Below are 23,188 nucleotides of genomic sequence, written 5' to 3' on the forward strand. Positions count from 1 at the left end.
ATGTGAATGCAGCACGTGTAGGTGTATGAAGGTAGTGATATGTTAGTGAAGATAAAGAAGTGAAGTGTTGGTGGTGCATTTTGAAAGGTGAGGTGCTAGTGTGAGGTGCAAAGTGTGGCGAAGAAGGTACAGAAGATCACAGCAGCCCATAGGGCTGCTGTGTTGTGAATGCACAGGAGACATGAAGGTGTTACAGCAGGGGAAGATACTGATGCAGCAGATACCGTGTAATATACATTAACAGGTGCACATGTGCTGGTAATTGTAAAATGTTCAGCAATGATGTAGGAAATGGAATGGAGGCAAATTTGATTGTTGGAACATGTGTTCTTTAACGATCCAAGGTCTATGTTTAGAACAGCATATGCAAAAGAATGTTTCATACCAGTTCAGAAAATTGATTCTTCGAATAAATGAATATATACTTTGTACAATGAACCATGGATTTTTACTTGACAAATCAGTGAACTCCGACAGCCTTAGTTAACTGAGATCGACACAACTTTGATCAGTTGATCTCAACATATTAAGATATGATATACAGGATGCTTTTATGATTGCATATAGCATGGTGTGCATAAGTGACTATATTTAAAACAAGGTACTAAGATAGATGCAAAAATCAGACCTAAAAGACCAAATGCATCGTTCTTTAAGAATAATTTATGAAGAGCCAGTGCTTGGCTCAAATTGATATTTGTAGAACCCGTGGCAACAGTAGATACTAAACCAGAGTACAATATCTGTGCAAAATGACTAATAACATGAACATTCAACAGTCAAGAGGAATGAAAAGAAACAACTTAACACCACAAGGAAGAAGGAAAAAAAAAAAGGTAACTGCTCTGCTATTGTAGCACTTAAATTTCCATAAGGAAACTTTGATTTCTTTTTTGCAAACTTTAGCATTTGAAAAGAGCACATTAGAGTTTCATATGTACTCAGCATAGTATCGACGTCATCAAACTTGCCACAATAGTTGGATGCTGAGAATATTATTACAAATTGTCTGTCAGCAAAGAATTCATAACCATCTTCCATAATCTGGTGAGCACAACAAGTGAGATCGAGATCATGCTTCTGCAGAAACTCTAAAACCCTATCAGGGCCAAAGGTATAGGAAACACCCCTGTCATTCATTCCCTATCCCTAGACATCTTTACTTGGACCAGATCACAAGAGATCACACGGCTAGCCAGTGTCTGGGACATCAGCTGGATGGCTTAGATTTCTAAAATTATTCAAATCAGGGGAAAGACTGTCATACATGCAGAGTATTAATTTTTTTTTTATCAATTAGAGCAACTACAGGCAGGAAGTTGAAACAATCTGTGAAAACTAAGCAATCCATAGTTGATGTTCATAAAAGCATTAGGTGATGGAGAAACTATTATTTATGAAGGTGGAAAGTCTTGCATCGATGGTAGAAGTAAATCCTCTGTAAAAAAAAATGAATAGCCCCAACTCTAGAGAGGAGACACAGCACCAACAGTTCATCCTCTGCAGCCCCCAACCAAAACATATCTCTTCATGTATCATTCTCTGTCACTCTGGCCAAGGGTGAGAGAATTGCAGACGATGTTACCCAGTAGAACGGGGAACAAATGGTACACTGTAATAGATGTAGGCTCAAGGATATGCAGGGTACAAACACTCATAACCAAATCACAAGTATATAGATATTAAGTCCACAAGTGATAAAAGGTTTCACCACATTTGAACTCCAATCACTAAAGCAAAGCCAGAATATGCTAATCAAAAGGTATTCAGACGAGATCTGAATTAGTTAATTCATACTGTTGAACCACCACAAAGGGACTCTGAACTAAATAAACAATGAAATGCGCTAATGAGCAACGCTCAATGCTTGCTATACAATGCAGATCAGCAATGATCAACAGCAATCTGATGACCTTCAGCACGTTATGATTGCAGAAAGAAAAGAAAAAAAAATAATAACATGATGTTGAATGGATTGATGCTATAAGAAATCCACCGCAACATGTATTAACTATTTGCAGAGGATGATAACAGTGACACTATATATGCTAAAGACAAGCAATGAAAGGGGAGCACAATGCAATGAATGAAATATGGTGAACAAAATACCATAAAATACTATCGAAACAGGAAATCGAAGGCAAACAACCAATCAGAGTGAAACAGGAAATTGATGATAATGAGATCAACAAAGAGATGTTTGTGAAAGTGCAGTAGGATCGAGGCAATGAGCACTAGAGGGGGGGTGAATAGTGCTTTTAAAAATTGTCTGCGAAATTTTGATGGATTTTGCAATTCACAAAGCAAACACACAAAGAACACAATAATTTATCCTGGTTTGATCTTTCCCGACCTACATCCAGTCCCCAAGCAAAACCCACTTGATATTTCCACTATCAACCTTGTGTAACTACAAGATCATACACAGACCAAATCAGGTCTCACTTTCAGTAACACACCTACTGAAAGCAAACAACTCCTTTAAACCAAGGAGTCCTTTCTTTTTACAGAAAATAAGTAACAACTTACAATACAACCTATGAACCCTTCTTTTGAATGCAAATGAGATGCAATTGGCTTTTGAGGTTGTTGAAATACTCTACTCACGAATTCACTATCTCTCAAAGGAATTTGAGTAAAAAAGTGAAGTGAAAAATATCACGTGAGTGAGAAAATGAATATGAGTGAAAAACAAAGAGTAATTGATTCAAATTGATTGAATTGAAGTGCTTTTGAGTGTAAAATGCACTCATATTGATAGTTGAAAGTTTTCATACGTTGAGTGTATGAAAGGGTGTCAAAACAGTCCATTTTGAACGATCAAAACGTTTGAAAAATGAAAAGATACGCCTTTTTAAAGTTTCAAGAAAAACGACAAAATTAGTCGACTGAAACAGTAGTTAGTTGACTAATAGTTAGTTATTAGTAGACTGACAGTTATCGTCGATCGACTGATCTGTTAATCGAGCCGTTTGAAAATTTGAACTTTTGAAACTTAGTCGACTAGAGATAAAATTAGTTGACTGATTATATCATCAGTAGACTGAGAAACCTTTCAGTCGACTGCTGTTAAAATCTTTTGAAAAACATATGTTCTGTCCGGTCGACTGATAAAAGCATTAGTCGACTGCTGCTAAATTTCCAGAAAACACATGTTCTGTCTAGTTGACTGATAAAGTCATTAGTCGACTGCTGCTAAATTTTTCAGAAAACAGACATTCTGTCCAGTCGACTGATAAAACCTTTGGTTGACTAATTTGACAAAAATGACTTTTTAAAAAATATGGCGCGAAAGGATTAGTCGACTGGTGAGTCTATTGGTCGACTAATAAACACAAAAATTTAAGAAAAAGAGTTTTCTAAAAAGATTTTCATGAAGGGTTCTTTTAGAAAAGTTTTTCTAAAGACTTTTTAGGTGAAATGCAATCGAAATATGCACTCTACGTAAGGCTCTTACAAGAATCTAAGACTTTAAATAAATTTAACATTTGCACACTAGTCTTCAAAGATTCTTCATCGAATTCTTCAATGCTTGTCATTTTTCTTTATCGCCTTAGCTGAAATGTAGTTAATTTCACTTGTTCATCATCAAAACCTTGTACTTGAAGTATCATGTACAGCTTCAGTGGCGTAACAATCTCCCCCTTTTTGATGATGACAAACTTAATCAAAGATGAAGCATTTAGATGCATAGATGGAGATTTTACTCCCCCTATCAATATGCTGCAAAACATTAAAAGTTAGTACATTCAAAGCACATATATCACATATTGATTGGATTGCATTTCCATCATTACGTCATGCATGGTCTATCTTTTCTATCTTTTTCTCGTAATTTCTCATTTCTCATGCAAGATCTATCTTTTTCTCCTGCAAGTTTCATCATGTTGTCTACCAAGAGACACCAAGTCTTTTTCTCCTGCAAGTTCCATCATGTTGTCTACCAAGAGATACCAAGTTCTATCTTTTTCTCCCCCTTTGTCATAATAAAAAAGAGCAAGGGCAGAAATAGCATAAGCAAAATGTAAATACAAGTTTAAAATATTACAACCCATAAAGTATTAAAGTTCAGTAAAGACAGAAAATAAAGATCAGAAAAGTGAGTTGAGCAAGTCCTTGATTGCAGTAACATCTTTCTGAATCGAAGAAAGTTGTTGAGTCACATCTTCATGAAAAGTGCGTTGACTCCAAAGCTTCCAATCGCTGCAAAACTTCATCATTGTCTTGACTTGTAGAAAATTTCTTTCGTTTTGCTTGAGATGAAGGTGTCGTAGAAGATGGTGAGGGTTCAGAAATTGATGGTTCAGTAGGATCAAATGGTTCAGTTTGATTAACATTTAAAGGATGCAGATATTTAATTTTCATTCATTTAAAAATAGTTTGATCAAAGAACTCTTTTTGCTTAATATATTTTTTATTAGTTAAGGGAACTTTGAAATGTCTGAAAATACGAGTTAGAAGACATCCATAAGGAAGAAATGGTTTTTGTTTCCATAAATTAGTAAAATACACATTGGCCCAATTTACAGAAATATTGTCAAATAAAACATAAAAAGCCATAGAGAGATTTGTGGAATAGTAATCAAAAGAACCAGTTTTAGGTAGAACATTGTTGGCAAGGATTCTTCCAGCAATGTGTGCACGAGTTTGAAGATTAGTATGTTAAAAAATTCTTTATCATTTAGTTCAACAGTATTGAAAAGAGTGTCTGAAGGTGAAATTTCTAGGATTTCTTTAAGTAGTTTAGAATCAAACTCAATTTCAACATCACGAACAAGAGAGGAAAGAACTTCAGTTTCATGATCAATTTGTAAATTTGTGTAAAACAAGTGAATCAGAAAAGGATAATGAAGGGTGTCTGCACAGGCATCAAAAAGATGTGAAATTCCTGGAAATAATTCTCTTATTTTGTAAGAAGAAAACATGTGAAACAGTACATTTCGGCTTGGTAAAATAGGTAGTGCAGAAATCGATCCAAAAGTATCATATAAAAGAGGATTTCAGAGTAATCTGAGAGAAAATCCATGTCTTGAAGGAGGTGTAGGAGGAAGAGAACCTAAACCTTTTGCAGATGCAGTCTTCGAATGAGGCATGGTTAAAACAGATTTACCTAAAAAATTAGTTGCAGAGAATGATGTTGGCTTCCAAATGACTTACGGCAGAAGGAAGATGTTGTCCGGCGTTGTGAAGGAGAACCAATGCAACAGAAACAGTGAATAGACAAGGAGGAGTCCGCGGTGGATGACGGCAGATGCGAGGAGGCTGCCACAAGGGGATTCCGGCGGGGACTGAAGATGCACCATCACGGCAAGAGGATTTCGGCGAGATCTGAAGATGCGTCGGTTACTGCAAGAGGATTCTGGTGTTTCCCTGTCACGGCCAAAGGATTCCGGCGAGGAGAGGTTCGAACGACACTCTGAGGGTTTTTCGGAAGAGAGAAAAAAAATCCAAGGGTGAGAGAGAGAGGGTTTCGTTTTTCAAAGGGTTTCATTTTTTAAGAAAAACAAAAAAGTGTAAAAAAAATGAAACGATGCCCTTTTAAAAAAAATCGGGTGTTAAAAAAAAACAAAGGGGTATCGGGTACCTTTAGTTAAAATTTTTAAAAAAAATAGTCGACTAAAATTTTATCGGTCGACTAATAATGTGCGACTCTTTCAAAAAAATTTAAAAGCATCAGTCGACTAGAATTTTATCAGTCGACTAATATAGTGCGATTTTGAGATTTAAAAAAAAAAATCAATATTTTATAAATCCAAAAATGAGCAAATGCCTAGTTCTCTCCTAATTCTCATAAAATCTTCATTTTTAAGTGGTTTAGTGAAGATATCGGCATGTTGTTCTTTAGTGAAAATAAAATTTAACGAAATATCTCCTTTTAACATATGATCTCTTAAGAAATGATGTCTAACTTCAATATGCTTAGTTCTTGAGTGTTAAACAGGATTTTTCGAAAGATTTATAGCACTAGTGTTATCACAATAAATAATTGTTATGGAGTAATTCAAACCAAAGTCTTTTAAGGTCTGTTTCATCCATAGTACTTGTGAACACGCTAAACTAGCCGCTATATATTCTGCTTCAGTTGTTGAGAGTGACACTGAATTTTGCTTTTTACTAAACCAAGAGACTAAGAAATTTCCTAAGAAATGACTAGTTCCGCTAGTACTCTTGCGATCAGATTTACTTCATGCAAAATCTGCATCACTATATGAAACTAAATCAAAGGAAGGTGATTTTGGGTAAAACAAACCAAAGTCTGATGTATCTTTCAAATATCGAAGAATTTGTTTTACTGTAGTTAAATGAGATTCCTTTGGATTAGCTTGAAATCTTGCACACATACAAACACTAAACATTATATCAGGTCGACTAGCAGTTAAGTATAATAGAGATCCGATCATACCTCTGTAGAGCTTAATATCTACATTTTTGCCATTTTCATCTTTATCAAGAGAAGTAGTTGTACTTATAGGATTTCTTCTTGATTTCGATGAGTCCATCCCAAATATCTTGAGAAGTTCTTTTGTATATTTAGCCTGATTGATGAAGATTCCTTCTTCAGTTTGCTTTATTTGAAGTCCAAGGAAGTAGTTTAATTTTCCCATCAAGCTCATTTCAAACTCTTCCTGCATAGCTTTAGCAAATTCTTTACAAAGAGAATCATTAGTAGAACCAAATATTATGTCATCAACATAAATTTGCATAATAAGAATATCTGAATTAAGATTTTTAATAAATAAAGTGGAGTCTACCCGACCAATGGAAAAACCAGATTTTTCTAGAAAATTTTGTAGTCTTTCATACCACTCTCTAGGAAAAGCAAAGTTGTGAGATATACCATGTAAATCACAAAACTTTAGAAAAGATTCATTTTCAAATTCACCACCATGATCACTACGAATTTTAATTATAGATGTAGATTTTTCATTTGTAATTCTTCTACAAAGTTTAGAAAATTCTGAAAAAGCATCATTTTTGCTTTTTAGAAAAATCACCCATGTAAACCGAGAATAATCATTTACTATAACAAAAGCATATTTGCTACCATTCAAACTTTGAATTCTAGATGGTCCAAATAGATCTAAATGTAAAAGTTCAAGAGGACGTTTTGTTGAAACAATATCTTTTGCTTTAAAAGAACTCTTGATTTGTTTACCCCTTTGGCAAGCAGCACATAAGTGATCTTTCTTATATGGTATTCTAGGTAGGCCTCTTACAAGATCATTCTTGGATAACTTTAAAATAATTTTAAAATTAACATGTCCAAGTCTCGTGTGCCATAACCATTGAATTTCATTTGAAACAATAAGACATTTTTCATTAAAAGTGTGTAACTCATCTAGATATAGTTCATACACATTGTTCCTTCTTTTACCTTTAAAAATGATCTTTTTAGATTGAAAATCAGAAATTAAGCATAAATCATTTTCAAAAGAAACATGAAAACCTTTATCACATAATTGACTAATAGATAATAAATTATGCATTAAACCATCTACTAAAAGAACATTTTCTATCAAGGGAAATTTTGGATTACAAATATTACCAATACCTATTACTTTTACCTTGTTATTGTCACCAAAGGTGACGGTTCCTCCATCCTTATTTTGGAGGGTGGAAAATAAGTCTGGCCTTTCAGTCATATGTTTGAAACAACCGTTGTCCAATATCCATTTGCTCCTTATTTTGTGTACCTACAACAAAATTAGAAGACAAAGCATTTGACCCCTTTCTATTTTCGGGTCTATGAGAGTTAGTCTTAGGAACCCATATCCATTTGGATTTTGGTTTCCTTTGATAAAAAATATTCTTTCTATAACAAGCTTTAGCATTTCTAGAGTAATCATGTCTAGGCTTATAAGCATTATAAGTTTCATGATTAGATGCATTTCTACTAAAAAATTTAGTTCTTTGAACAAATGGTTGAGAATATTGTATTTGATTTTTCACAACATAGTTTGGTCTATTTTGAGTATCAAAGAAGTTATATCCCAATCCGATTTTATTAACCGAACATCTTTAAGAACTAAGAAGTCTTTCTAGATTCTCTCGACCATTTGTGAATTTGGTCACTATAGAAAGAAGATCATTTGATTTTTCTTTTAGACTAGTTATTTCTTTTTGTAAGAGATTGGTTCTTGTTCCAATTTCTTTTATCTCAAATGCTTGACAAGAGTTTTCCTTCTTGAGATCTTTTATCTCTTGAAGTAACACTTTGTTTTGAGAGTCAAGAGTTAAATTTTCAGTTTTTGACTCTTTGTTTTTAGAACTTAGACTCTTAAATTTAGCATATAAATCATTGAATGCTTCTAATAAATCATCATAGTCAAATTGACTTACTGAATCATCTTGTGCTACAAAATACATGTTGGCAACTTCTTCATTTGATTCTTCATCGAAAGAGGAGTCACTATCATCCCAACATGCTTGAAATGCTTTTTTCTTCTTGAATTTGTCCTTGGACTTGATTTTGAGAAGAGGACAATCTTTCTTGATATGTCCTGCCTTTTTGCAGTTAAAGCACTTGACTTCATTGGGATTGGAAGAATCCGTTTTCTTTACCTTTCTTTGAAATCTTCCCTTTTTGATGAATCTTCCCTTTTTGATGAATCTTCTGAATTGCCTTGTAATGAGGGCTATATCTTCATCTTCTTCTTCTTCTGAATTTTCAGAGTCAGAAGTAACCTTTAAAGCACGAGATTTCTTCTTGGGTTCTTCTTCTTGTCTGTCTTGAAGTTGGACTTCATATGCCATTAGGTTACCAATCAAATCTTCAAGAGTGAGAGTGTTTAAATCATTTGTCTCTTCAATAAAAGTGGTTTTTCTCTCCCATTCAGGAGTTAAACACCTTAGGATCTTTCTAACTAAATCCACTTGTGAATATTCTTTTTCAAGGGATTTCAGAGTGTTAGTTATATCGGTCATTCTTGTTACCATGTTCGATATATATTCATTTTGCATCATTTTAAACAATTCAAATTTATGAACTAAAGAAGCAATTTTAGATTCATTTACCTTTGACGTACCTTCGTGAGTCACGAGAAAAGTATGTCATATTTCATTTGCTGTAGAGCATTGAGAGATGCGATTGAACTCTACCTTGTCAACGACACAATACAATGCATTCATAGCTTTGACATTAAGTAAAGCAGTCTTCTTTTCTTCATCGGTCCATCGGCTGAAATCAGTTGATGGAGTTTGGTACTTATCTGAAACAACTCTTCAAATTTCGAGATCCATGGATTGCAAGAATATTGTCATTCTCACTTTCCAGTATCCATAGTTTGTTCTGTCGAAGAGAGGAGGACGAACAGAGGACCATCCTTCTTTGTGTTGAGATGTTGTAGTTGCCATGCTAGATGATCAAATCAAAATAATAGCAAACCTGCTCTGATACCAAATGAAAGTGCAGTAGGATCAAGGCAACGAGCACTAGAGGGGGGGTGAATAGTGCTTATAAAAATTGTCTGCGGAATTTTGATGGATTTTGCAATTCACAAAGCAAACACACAAAGAACACAATAATTTATCCTGGTTCGGTCTTTCCCGACCTACATCCAGTCCCCAAGCAAAACCCGCTTGAGATTTCCACTATCAACCTTGTGTAACTACAAGATCATACACAGACCAAATCGGGTTCCACTTTCAGTAACACACCTACTGAAAGCAAACAACTCCTTTAAACCAAGGAGTCCTTTCTTTTTACAGAAATTAAGTAACAACTTACAATACAACCTATGAGCCCTTCTTTTGAATGCAAATGAGATGCAATTGGCTTTTGAGGTTGTTGAAATACTCTACTCACGAATTCACTATCTCTCAAAGGAATTTGAGTGAAAAACTGAAGTGAAAAATATCACGCGAGTGAGAAAATGAATATGAGTGAAAAGCAAAGAGTAATTGATTCAAATTGATTGAATTAAAGTGCTTTTGAGTGTAAAATGCACTCATATTTATAGTTGAAAGTTTTCATACGTTGAGGGTATGAAAGGGTGTCAAAATAGTCCATTTTGAACGATCAAAACGTTTAAAAAATAAAAAGACACACCTTTTTAAAGTTTCAGGAAAAATGGCAAAATTAGTCGACTGGAACAGTAGTTAGTCGACTAATAGTTAGTTATTAGTAGACTGACAGTTATCGTCGGTCGACTGATCTGTTAATCGAGCTGTTTGAAAATTTGAACTTTTGAAACTTAGTTGACTAGAGATAAAATTAGTCGACTGATTATATCATCAGTAGACTGAAAAACCTTTCACTCGACTGCTGTTAAAATCTTCTGAAAAACATATGTTATGTCCGGTCGACTGATAAAAGCATTAGTCGACTGCTGCTAAATTTCCAGAAAACACATGTTCTGTCCAGTCGACTGATAAAGTCATTAGTCGACTGCTACTAAATTTTTCAGAAAACAGACATTCTGTCCAGTCGACTGATAAAACCTTTGGTTGACTAATTTGACAAAAATGACTTTTTAGAAAATATGGCGCGAAAGGATTAGTCGACTGGTGAGTCTATTGGTCGACTAATAAACACAAAAATTTAAGAAAAAGAGTTTTCTAAAAAGATTTTCATGAAGGGTTCTTTTAGAAAAAAATTTCTAAAGAGTTTTTAGGTGAAATGCAATCGAAATATGCACTCTAAGTAAGACTCTTACAAGAATCTAAGACTTTAAATAAATTTAACATTTGCACACTAGTCTTCAAAGATTCTTCATCGAATTCTTCAATGTTTGTCATCTTTCTTCATCGCCTTAGCTGAAATGCAGTTAATTTCACTTGTTCATCATCAAAACCTTGTACTTGAAGTATCATGTACGACTTCAGTGGCGTAACAGTTTGAGCAGCCGATGAGATAAGGAAGTATATCAAACTCAAAAAAAAATGCACAGAATTGTAATAACATGCTGCTAAAAAATGAGTAACGGAAAAAAAATGAAATGTATGGATCCCAACAAAGGGGCTGAAAACAATGATGGAAAGAATGTAGCCAACAAAGGGGCTAAAAATTTTATTGCACGATGCATATCAACTCTGCTATAGGCAGATTGATGTTGCATACCATGCTTTAATGATAATGGAAAATGACAGGAAGAAAATAACAACGTACATAAAGAAAAAGAAAATGAGGAAATCCAGGAAATAATAAAAAAAAAATGCTCAAGACACAAGTTCACAGAAAGATAAGGAAGGAGATGAAATAGTTACTTACCACGACTCTCTACTGTAAGGTCGACTTCCTTCAGCCTATTGGGAAGAGAACAGAGGATGAAAGAAGAAGAAGAAGAAAAGGGGAAGGGGGAAAAGAAGGAGAAGGAGAAACAATGGAGGGATCAAGAGGGACTTGGTAGATGAGGAAGATCGAATGGGTTCCAAGGATCCCTTTGACCCTCCTCTGCGATGGTTTTATAAGAGAAAACCGTTACAAATTTTACAACAGGGGCCCCTTGTATTTTGAATATTTTAAAAAAGAAGGTCCCTTTACAAAAAAAATTCAAAAGGGGAGGGCAACAACTACTTTCTTAAAAAAATTCTTTTTTTTCAAGTTTTTGAAAGAAAAACCAAAGAAATACAAGGGGGAGGATCCAGATGGAGTTTTTAAGAATTTTTATAAAATATTTTGCTTTAAAAATTAAGGATTTTACAAAAGAAGAATTTGTGAAAATTGGATTTTCAGAACTGATCTAGATCCGAGATTTTGAGAAAATATCGAGATTGTATCTCGAAATTTAGGAAATGAAATGAGCATGTCCAAATGAGTATTGGATCTGAATGAAATGTCTGAGCCATTTAAGAAATGGATTTTGTATTTTTGAATTTTGAAAAACGGAGAATCAAGCTTAGAACTGGATTTGGATACTCGATCAGGATCCGAGATTGGGTCAAATATGAGAAATTGAATTTGGATTTCAGATTTTCAATCAGTGAATTCGAGAAATGATTAGAATTTGATCAGAAGTTGACCCAATTATTTAGAAGATGGGGGCTAGGGGCAAAAAGAGAATTTTTGAATTTTTAAAAAAAATTGGGGTGTTCCCACTAATGCATAGAACATATTTTGTTATAGTCGTTGAAAAGAGAGACTCGGCCTATAAGCAACCAAATTCTAGCCTTCTCGTGGTTGTAAGACAATAATGCAACACTATAACCAAATAAAATACAGAGAGAAAATAAGAAGGAAAAGAGTTACCTAGATCTACGTTGCTTGGATAAAGCACCGACTATTCTTGAAAGATAAAAAGGGTTGGCCGGTTTCTTGATGGTGGCTGGATCGATCGAATATTACAACAGATCCTTTTTCTCTTTCATCCTTGCAACGACCCAAGAGGAAGAGAAGAAACATAAAGAAAGGAAGAAGGAAGAAAAAAGAAGAACTAGAGGAGGGAGACACTTATGAAGGAAGAGGGAGAGAAAGAAACTGAAAAAAAGAATAGAGAAAACCTCCTGGACGTCCCTCCTCCCTTGAGTCCTTTTTATAGAGAGAGAGTTAGAGGAAAAGGAAAAACTCTCTAGTAGGTCCCATATTTCCTAAAACTAATTAGCAAATAATTAGCAAAGCAAAAATAGAAAAGATTAGAGGAGTCGACCTCCTTAGTGGGGTCTATTTTGGATCACTTTTGATTTTTTTCCTTTTCAGCCTAAGTATAACTCCACATGAAGCAAAACACTAAAAAAAATAGAAAATAAACATATTTTGTATAATACACTTACCAAAGTAAAATTATATAAAAAAAGAAACTAGGAACTAGAAGACTCTAGGTGTGGTGCCACCTAAGTGGGTCCCATCTAGATTGGTAAAATAGCTAAAAATTCCTAACATTCAATAATAAAAGGTTAAAAAGCAAAGACACAATCCTAAATCAACTAATTATCTAAAATAAGAAAACAAAATGAGGATAATAATATAGAGGTGATGCCACCGAGGTAGGCCTTATCTAGTTTGGATTGGATCTAAGATCCAATTTGAGATCCAAACCTAACAAAATCCAAATCAAAATTCGATCTGGATCTAGGTCTGGTGCCCATTGTTTTTTTTTTTTAGAAAGGTATTTCAAAATACCAAATGTTGAGATGTAAAAGCACTAGATTCAGATTTAAAGAGACTTTAAACATCTTTTGAACCTAGATTGAAGACTGGATCAGAAGCGAAAATTTGAATCCAGATCTGGATCTAAAGTTTCAAATGGCAAATGGATTTAGATCTCAGACAATGACCATGATCCATGCTTAAAAATGGTGGAGAGATCCTAGATCAAAGATAAACTTTTAAAAATGGATCATGGACATGATAAGGTAGATAAAATGAATATTGGATCAATGATGAGCTTATAGAAGTGGATCCTAAATCAAGATAAGATGGTGGAGATGGGTCCTGGATATTGGATAGAAATATAAAAATGGATCCCAGATAGTGAATGTGATGAGTGGACCCAGGATATCTAATGTAGAGATCTATATCTGAAGACAAAATGGACCCTGGATACAGATAACAAAGTGAACTGGATAAAAAGATCCCGGTCTAGAATAGAAAATGGATACTGGACATCAGATCCAATATTGGATCAGATCAGGTATTCGATGTCCCGATTGAAACATGGGTTGGATCTCATATATGGATATAGTATTAGATAAAAGAATTGGTTTGAGTCTAGATTAGAAATTACCCATGGCTTAGAAATTGACCAAAATGATCGTCTAAATGACTCACAAGGTGGGTCAAATTGTAGAGTAAAGAGTGACTCTTAGAAAAACAGGGTTTGAACTGGCTTGAACAGGGTTCTGAGGTTACTGAACTCAGGTAAACTAAGAAGACACTATCTCAACTAGACTCCTAGACCAGATGATTGAAGTAGACACAATTCTAAGAGAAATGGTGAGAAATTCACTATAGAGTGAAGTAAACAATAAGAGTGTACTAGGTGTATTAAAAAAAACACTGGGTTTGAACTGAAACGACAATCAACTAAACTAAGATGAACTAATCTAGAGCTTAAACAAACTAAATCCTATGTAAGTTAACTAGGGTTAGTTCAATTCTAGTTGAATTGAGCTAAAAATGAACTCCAACAATGTGGGAAAATAAGTTAGAACTGAAATTGGACCACTTGAACTCCTAATGAGCTCAAGTTAAATACAAAAGAATAGGATCAACTGAAATTGACTAACTCTAAGACAATTGGATTGAATTTGAACTAGAAATGAGCTTATTTCATATTAAATAAACCAAATTTAGTTGCGATGAACAAAGTCTATTCATTGTGAGTTCAGAAGAGCTTGAAATGATTAATATTCTAGCTCTTCTAAGCTTATAATGAGTTTGGTTGGGCCTAACTAACAAGGATCTAGGGTTATCTAGGAGAAAAATTGTAGTTTTTTTGGTAAAATGACACCTAAATTGGAATGGTCCTAGGGGCTAGACTCCTACACTATGCTAAAGGGATTGTGTGATCATGCAAAAATTTTCCTCTCGTTCCTCTTTTCCTTTCTCTTCGCCTTTCTAACCTCTATTTCCTTTTTGAAGGGGAATAAAAGATAGAAAAGAAGAAGAGAACGAGAAAAGGAAGAAGAGAGAGGAACTATTTTCCAAGGTCTCATCTGACCAAGATTTTGAAAAATGTGTTCTAAAATCACTCGCCTTCGTTTTGAAAATCTACGGAAAAAATGGAGAGATGGGATTCGCTTGTCGATACGAGGTTTGACTGTTCCTGGCGCCTTTACCAGAGGTAATCAAACCAAGGATCAAATTTATGCCTTTTTGCTTTGCTAAAATATCATCTAAGAATTTATTCTAAGTCTAAATGCATAAAGAAACATGCTTGTGTGAATACAAAGATGTATGCTCTTTTTGAGAAAATGTTTTGAAAATTTCCAAGTTTTCTAAGATGAACTTGATAATGGAGTGAAGAAATGATCCAAAGGATTGAATTTGATCTTAGATTTTGAATCCAATTCAGGATTTGAAATGGATCGGGAGGAAGCGACTTGAATTTCCAAGTTTTGGAATGATCAGGATTTGGAGAGAGAAAGAATTTAGAATTGGCATTTTTGAAAAATAAGAATGATTTTTCAAAGTCATAATGGACCTTGAATTGGGATCGATTTTCAAGAATCAAAATAGGAATTGAATTTGGATTTAGACTTGAGAAATAGATTTGAAATTGGCTTTGAAAATTGAGAGTTGGAATTAGATTTGAAAATGAAATTTTGATCTGAAGTCTAGTATCCAAGATTGAATTGGATATGAGATCCGAAATGGGGTTGGATCCGGATTCTGAGTTTCTAAATTGAATTGGATCTGAAGTCTAAGATCCAAGATTGGATTGGATCCGGAATCTGGAACCTAAAATGGAATTTGGATCTGATGTCTGAGATCCAAGATCGGATTGGATCCGGAATCTGGAACCTAGAATGGAATTTGGATCTGATGTCTAAGATCCAAGATTGGATTGGATCCGGAATCTGGAACCTAGAATGGATCAGATCCTAATTTTTGAATTGGATCTTGAAAATCCAAGTGGGATTTTTGAAGATGGATCTGGGTTTTTTGCAAACCCAAATTGATTTTAAAACTTGAGAAAATTTGAATTTTGAGATTCAGAATCAATCTCAAATTTTGATCTTGGATTTGGATATCAAAACTTTGAAGACAAAGAACAAACTTGATTTTAAAGATTGAGTTTTAAAATCAGAAGATGAATCAGAAATTTCAAATTTTAAATTGAATTTTGAAATTGATTTTGAGATATTGACTTGAATTTGAATTTGAATCTTGAAAATGAATTTTGGAATTTCAAAGTTGATTTAAACTTTGAAATTTGATTTAAATTGGAAATTGAAGTTTAAATACAAAATGAATTTGAAATTTCAAAGTCAAATTGGACTTGAAATCGAATGGTGAATCTTGAAAATGAGATAGAATTGAATTTGAATCTATAAATAAGGATTGATTTGAAAAATGAAGAAGATACTCAAAATCACTTGGATTTTCGAAAGAGAATTTTGAAAATATGATGTAATTTTGCCCTGAATGATGAATGAACTTAAGAAATTTGAAATTGGATTTGAAAATCATATTTCATTCCTTAAGTGAATTAAAATAAGATTAAAGATATAATACATCCCTGACTGTGGTCATTGAATGTATTATATAATAATCATATTTGAATTCAGGTGAAGAATAAAACATATTTTTGTGCTTTTATAGAGTTTAAAATGAAATTAACTCTCAATATATCCTGACTATGGCCATTGATATATATATTTTGAGTTAATTTTAAGTTAAACTCTGATAAAAGAAGAAAATATTTAAAAATATGATGATTTTTAGAAAGAGATCCAGTGTGGATCCAATGTTATTCCATAAAAGATAAAAATTTTAAGTTTTGTTCACATCCTGACTATGACCATTGATGTAAATCGTCAACTTAGGATTTAATCACCTCCTATTAGAATGGTGCATGTGCCATTTGTGTTCCCATTTGTGAATTTTCAGAAATAAAGGAGAATAATGAAACAAATGTTATTTACATGCTCGTCCATTCTAATCTAAGACTGGAAATGTAGAATTTTCATTAATATCTAACTTATTACAACACTGGAATCGAAAATTTCTAATTCAAGCTTTTCTCATGTCCCTGCAAGATAGAATTAGCACAAAAAGGAAATTAAAAAATGTGAATGTAAATGACTATTCCAAATCTTACACAAGATGCTTTACTCATATTTGAATGAGAAAGGAATATGGCCTACCCTGCATTTGTTAGAAAATGTACATATATATAGGTATATATATGTATATATATATAGGCAATGCCATAGTTAAATGAACATCTATATGCAATGAGTGAAGGCAAGGGCCAGGATGGTCCAAGGTGAACCATCATGACATGTAACAGCCATAGCTGGTTGTGATGAGCTATTATGGAAATAGTGGCTTTTTGTGAACCACTGTGAGAAATCACAGTTTATGGCAGTTCTTTTGGTGAACTGCCATGAGGAAGAGAAGACACAGTGTTTCTCTGTGAATCACTAAAAAAAACTCAGTTTTGTGATGCTCTTTGGAAGTGAAAGATGGGGACGCAGTACTTATGACAGGGTGCTATGCTGGACAAATGTTGTTGCCAACATAGTCAATGTGTGAACGTGTTGGGTTGCAAGAAGATGATAATGGGGTGGTGATAGCTCATGGGCTATGGTTTAATGCTAGTGGAATAACATCAGCCCCTGGGCTGCTACAGGTGAAACGCTATTTGAATGCCCAGGAGATGTTAGCATCTCGTAGGATGCTAGAGATACTGGGTGACAGGGGAAATGGCTGGAGAATCAATACCCTAGGTGTATAACACTTTCTGTACTGAAAGTTATCACAGGAAAGGTTGCAAATCGGCGATGCTATCCTCTGCCCGCAAGTTGAACTCCCCACGGATCTGTCACCAGCTTTATATCAGTTGAAAACTCACAGCAAACACAAACCTTCACTTACATGCTGAACTCTACACAGGTTTGTCACTAGCTTTATATCAGTTGAAAACTCACAGCAAACACAAACCTTCACTTACATGTTGAACTCTACACAGGTTTGTCACCAGCTTCGTATAAGTTGGAAAATCACAGCAAACACAAACCTTCACTTACATGTTGAACTCTACACAGGTTTGTCACCAGCTTTATATCAGTTGAAAACTCACAACAAACACAAACCTTCACTTACATGCTGAACTCTACACAGGTTTGTCATCAGCGAAGAACAAACTTACTTAATATTACCTGATGTCATTGAGATCTGGCCTCGTACATGGGCAAATCTCCTATACAGTCAAGTGAGGGGTAAACAAGTCAATCCCATAGGTATTTCCATCCTATATGATTCCTTCATCGACATGGAGTTTCCAATCCAGGAGAAATGGAGTGGGTTCTACACCACACAGGATATTTTCACTGCCTTATTGTCAAAAGAACGACCTTTAAAAATGTTTTATTGCTATAATCAATATCAATTTATTTATGGCTTCTCAACGTCATTGAATTTTTCCTCTGTCGACCATACTGAGAATATTTCCTTCATCCCTTTTAGTTGATCAACAAGAAAAACTTGAATTTTCTCCTTATCTCACAGAAGTTTCACCCTTTTAAAAGAATACAAGAGGTAGTTCGAGGTGAACCTTTGTGAAATGAATAAAACTTTTGAAATCAACAGATATTCCTGGTAACATATTGGCAACAAATCCTGTGATCCTTTATGAAAAGACTTATTTGATATCAAATTGATGAATTCCTTGAATAAAATGAAGGTTGGACCTCTCTTTCTTTAAAGAGAGGCTTAGGTTTACACCTTATCTGAACGGGTGTGAAACAAGAAGACTCCTCTTTTCCCTAAAGATAAGGTGTTTGCAAAATGGATCTTTTAAAGAGAAATGAAGTTTTTCATCAAAACTCCCTAATCTTAGGCTTCTCTTTTTGCAAAGTAGCCAATAATAAAAGTTGAAAGTGACCATAGAGGAGCGAGTTCCATTGTACTCTCCCAAGTAGAGATCCTCAATGAAGGGGAGGCCAAAACAAGTTAACAAAGGGGCCACAAAGTACAAGTTCCCGTCGAAACTCTCCCTGGAAAAAGGGTTCTTTGTGTAAAATAAAAGGGTAGTTGTTTTGCAAGCAACTTCGCAAAGAAACGAGTTCTCTTCAAACTCTTACTATGAAAGGGTTCTTGCAAAAGGTGGAAAATAAATAGAGTATTGAGCCAATTTGAGAACTGGTTCAACCCAGAGGTGAGACTTTCGAAAAAGATTAGAATTGACAAAAAGATCAACCCGAAGGTTGAATTTTGAAAAGAAGTTGGATTTGATAAAAAGATCAACCTGAAAATTGAATTGGAAAAGACCGGTTTAAAAGCTGGATTTGATGAAAGATTCAACATGAAGATTGAATTTAGAAGACCGGTGGAAAACTAGTTTTGGTAATACAAAGCTCAACCCAAAGGTTGATTTAGAAAAGACCAGTGAAAACTAGTTTTTACAAAAGAAGCTCTACCTGAGGGTTGATTTAGAAAAGACCGATGAAAACTAGTTTTGATAAAAAGAGGCTCAACCCAAAGGTTGAATTTGAAAAAGACCGATACTTTGAAAGCTCTTTGTGACCATGATGGGGACTTTGCAAAAAAAATTTATTTCACCCCCTTGACCTAAAAAGGTTCACGATTTTGGACAAAACCCTATAGGTAGCCCTATCGCTCCTATGGATGGTCTCAAGATTATCCCTTATCCTGAATGGGCAGGAAAGGAAGTTGATTACAAGACATCATGATGCCTTGAAAGTTGATGATAAAAGAATCTCTCGATCTTGCTTGTACACAAGGTGTTCTGGGTGAAAACAAAGTTTTATAATAAAAGATGCCCCAGTATAGCGAAGGAAAGGGATGTTGGACAAAAGAAAGAAGGATAAATGATCATTGCCATTGAAGGAAGAACTTTGAAGAATACAAAAGATAACATAGACATTCAGGTATAAAACTTCTTCAAATGTAGAGCATTGATAGGATCCAGCAACTCCACCCCATTTGCATTGATTAGACGATACGCATTGTGGGATATCATTTCCTTAACCACATAAGGACCTTCCCAATTCGATAACCATTTGCCACACAAGCGGTGCTTGAGATGAGTTGTCGACCTGAGGACCAGATTATTAACTCAGAATCTTCTTTCGATAATAGACTTGGCATACTGTCGGGCTATCCTCTGACGATAGGCTTGAGCATGTTCAATTGCCTTGAGTCTTCTTTCGTCTAGTAGATCAAGTTGTACCAACCTCTATTGCTGATATTGATCAAGTAGTAATTTTAGAAGTAATGCAAATTTGAGAGCAGGCTTTTGAACATGAAGAGGTAATACCACCTCGGTCCCATAAAGAAGTTCTGCAGGAGTAACATTGGTTGGAATCCGAATGGTAGTTCGATATGCCCAAAGTGCATAATAGATTTTCTCATGCCAATCACAGCCCGTCTCAACGGTTCTTTCCAAGATGTAGATCAGGATTTTATTAGTGGCTTCTGCCTGACCATTCCCTTGAGGATAATAAAGAGCTCAAAAATGATGATAAATCTTGAATTTTGAACAAAAGATCTTCATCCTTTCATTCTTGAAATGACTGTCATTTCACTTTGATAAGTTGCCCTAACATTCTTAAGTCCAAACGACATCATTGTGTAACAAAACGTTTCTCAGGGCATAGTAAAAGATGTTTTTGACTGATCTCAAATAGCCAACTTGATATGATTATAACCAGAATATTCATTCATAAAAGAAAAGATGGCACGACCTACCGTGTTATCGATCAAAAGATAAATATTGGGGAGTGGATAATCATCCTTCAAAGTAGCCTTATTAAGGTCCCTGAAGTCAATGCAGATTCAAACCTTGTCGTTCTTCTTGGAAACTGCAACAATATTTGCCAACCAGTTAGGATAATCAATAGTTCAGATGAATACTGCCTTTAACAAATCCTCAAGTCCTTTAACTTGTGGCTTAATTTGGGGGTCCAATTTCCTTAGCTTTTGTTTGATTGACTTGAAGTTTGGCTTTCAAATAAGACGATGCTTAACCAATTTGGGGTCCAAACCTGGCATATCTTTATAACTCCAAGTGAAAACCTCCTGATGTTCTTTAAGGAAATGAATGGGCCTCTCCTTCTCATCTGCATTCAGGCTAGTATCAATCTTGAGGATTTTCAGATTGTCTTTTAAACCAATATTGATATATTTTATTGGATCCTTGATCAAAGAAGATAGTTCATCTTGCCTTTTAATCTGAGCAAACTCTGGCAACTCTTGGATAGTTGGGTCATACTCTGTAGGCTCCCTTGACTGCTACGTTGTTCTGCTGACTTTTGTTTTTGCCTTTATCTAGTGGATTGCTACCCACATTAAAACAATGGGAGACAAAGTATTTCGAGGAAGATTAGGATTGACAACGAGCTTTCTTATTGATTTGGGAGACATTTTGAAGGACCTAAAAAGAAAAGACAGGCTTTAGGAGAAACCGCAAACCCCAAAAGCCATCTTGTAAGAGAAATGAAGAATGGTAATAAATCACACAGGCAAATAAACATAAAGGAGATGGACACCAAAAATACGAAGAGAAATTAGCCATTTATTGATAAATAAGGATAAATGTTGACAAACAACTTGGGACTACATTGTCCCAGCAAAGTGACAAACTAAGAAGAGTGCAAAAAAAAGGAATTGGGACTATATTGTCCCAACAAAGCGACTAAACAAAAAGAAGACAGCAAGAAAACATTGGCATTGCAACTTTTAATTTGTCCCCTTGACGGAAACAATTTGTTTGTTAGATCTCCTACTTGTGAATCCCAATGCTGCGTTCACTGAATAACGAATAGGGATGATAAGTTCTAGTCTACCACCTTCGCTCTTTCCCAAGCCTTTAAAAGGTTGATAACCATACTTTAACAAAAGATCAAACCCTAACAACAACAACACTTCACTTCTCTTCTCTTGTGTGAACCTGGTAAGAAACAAACAAGTAGAGCAACTATATGGGCAAATAACAAAAGTCCTCTATAAAGAGATCAAACCACAATAATCACACACATAACACAACGATTTTTAACGTGAAAAAATTCCTCAAAATGAAGAGTAAAAAAAAAACCACATGATCATAGTCCATCAAACTTCTTCAGTATTCTCAAAGTAATCAGCACTTACAAGTTCTCTCTAGTTAAAACTAAGGGCATATAACCACAAGTATCTCAAGACTAACTACAATGAGCCAAGAGAGGATTAAAGAGTTCTCATCAAGAATGGTGGCCCAATGACTACATAAAAATCTGTTGACAAAGAGAACCAATCACGATCTCCATCGTTCAAATTGAAGAGTCATACGTCATAAACAAGCTAACCAAGTTTCAGCTCAATCAGACCACAGATTGACCTCACAACAATCTCTTGATCAAAAGTTGGTAGCACCTCCTCAACCCAGAAATTTTATACAACCTCTTTTCTCTCTCCCTCGGTATCTCGTTCTTCTCTCTCTTTTTCTCTTGCCCTCTTCATAAAAAAAGGCACTCTATTTTTCAAAACCGCCAGCTCCTTATTTTTAACTATATAACTCATTTATATAACACATTTATCAGTATGATAATAGATCATATGACAGTATTAAGAACAAATTAATATTTAGCCTAATCAAGATAGCATACCAAAAAAGTTTCTGACATAATGCTAACATAGATCAAAAACCAAAATTTCATGGTTGTTTTGATGCCAGCCCATACGCCGCATCAAACAACTTCATAACAGCCATATCATAGACATGAACAGGGAAAATTGATAACATATAGTACATGCATATTTGGTTCTGATTCAAATAATTCGACCACTATGTAATCAAAATAATACAAAATTTTCAAAACTAAATACTATAGGAAAGTTGATCAAACCAAGAAAATAGAACTCGTCTCTCTCTCTCTCTCTCTCTCTCTCTCTCTCTCTCTCTCTCTATATATATATATATATATATATATATATATATATATATATATATATATATATATATATATATATATATATATATATATATATATATAATCTTTACGAATTAGATTTTCTCCTTTTCTTTTTCTTTTCTTTTTCTTTCTTTCTTTCCACTCAAAAACATCACATAAACTTAATTTAGGCTATATCACCTCGTTCGAATCAATAGAAGAACCCATACATTCGATTGGAGATGAAAAAGAACCAAAAGTATACGTTAGATGATCTGAACGGAAGGAGATCATCTCCTTCTTCTTCTTCCTACTTTTTCTTTTTTCCTTTCCTTTTCCTCTCTTCTCTTCTTTTTTTTTGGTCTTCTAGAGAGAGGGTGACGTTCCTTCTTGAGTTTCTCACCCATTTGGCTTGAAGATATAGTTCTATACTGGTAGAACTCCATCTCTTATCTCTTTTTCACTTTTTAATAAATTTATTACCTTATAATTTTTATTTTTTACTTTAACCTCATTTGGGCTCTTCTAGAATCTCTACGTATTAGGTTGCTGCCATATCCCAAAGAATTTTTAGAATAAATTATATTTTAATATTAAATATTAATTAATTATTATTTATTAAATAATATATTTTCAAAAAGTTTCAGAGAGTATCTCACCTCTCTAGGAGTCTTTTTAACTTAAAAATTCACTC

General features: G+C 34.4%; 1 pseudogene; it reads right to left on the minus strand.

The window, feature by feature from the left end:
- Positions 1-95: 95 nt before the first annotated feature.
- On the minus strand, positions 96-22,940 carry LOC149843129 (serine/threonine-protein phosphatase PP1-like; annotated as a pseudogene).
- Positions 22,941-23,188: the final 248 nt, after the last annotated feature.

This window comes from Nuphar pumila, chromosome 3 (genome assembly GCF_984573655.1).
Source record: "Nuphar pumila chromosome 3, dmNupPumi1.hap1.1, whole genome shotgun sequence".
NCBI classification, from domain to species: Eukaryota; Viridiplantae; Streptophyta; class Magnoliopsida; order Nymphaeales; family Nymphaeaceae; genus Nuphar; species Nuphar pumila.